Here is a 1,115-nt window from a genome sequence, read left to right as displayed (position 1 = left end):
ACGACTGAGTTTATGCAGCAGCGGCATTTCGCATTTGTGTACCTCCCACCAATTAATTATATCGAAGTCCGTATGAAAATATACCTCAATATTTTCATATCGCCGCAGCTCTGCAGTATCTTTATCAGTTCTGCTCACAAAGGTAAGATGTTTAAGAAGACCTGAAAACAGCTCAAAGTTGTCTGAAGGTAACAAAGGTGTATCCGCAATTTGTGGTTCCGTTGTACTGTCAGAATTCTCAGTTAACGTTCTCGTAATTTGTAAACATTTCTCTTTTGTGTACCTTTGCTCAGATTCGGTAAAGTTCTTGAGCTCCTTTGCTGGCGGGTATAAAAAAAGCACAATTTTGTGCAAATCTGTTAGTTTTCAACAGCAACTGTTTTTAAATAATAAAGCAACTTATTTTTCAAGTCCCTTATAAAGCCGATGTCTTCTGATATAAATGTACGTCAGGTGCATAACTAAATAATTTAGTATAACTAATATATTTAAAAAAATACTTCATCAATATCCATTTTTTTTCAAAATTGTCGTATTCTCTACTAATTGTTTGAAGTCAATGAGTGTCATTCGATTGCTCGACTAGCTTTTCATAACAGCATTTTTCACTCGCTTGACTTGATTTGGAAAGAGTATATCAATGCCATATTTGAAATCAAATGAGTACACTGCAGCTGAACATTGATTTCAGAACTAACTAAGAATCTCACTGTTTGTACGGTGTTTCTCACTAACCTTATAGAGTTCACAGCAATGAGTTCATACTGTTTAGATGGAAGTGAGTATACTCATGCTGTTGTCTGGTATATATGCACAGATGTAGTACAAACGAAAACAAATTTAATAAGCTGCTCGTTGATATAAATGCGAACTGTTCTGATTGTCAAAAATTATGTGTTCGTTGTACATTTGTTCATGTTTGTCATTGTGCGGGTAATTTTCTAGAGTAGTTTTGTGCTCTTGCTATCTCCTTGTATTAACTCGTCCTTCGTTGGTATACTCTGAGGAACATATGTGAGGATGATAGCAAGGCCAACTTATATAAGGTTGTGTTACAGGAGCAGTTGAAATTTTCGCCCGATGTTTCTTAAAGAAAGCTATAAACGTAGCGGCCG

This window comes from Rhagoletis pomonella, unplaced genomic scaffold (assembly GCF_013731165.1).
Source record: "Rhagoletis pomonella isolate Grant_MI unplaced genomic scaffold, Rhpom_1.0 Rhpom_scaffold_00003, whole genome shotgun sequence".
Lineage (NCBI taxonomy): Eukaryota > Metazoa > Arthropoda > Insecta > Diptera > Tephritidae > Rhagoletis > Rhagoletis pomonella.
The sequence above is the reverse complement of the archived record's forward strand: the minus strand, read 5'-3'. Positions refer to the sequence as shown.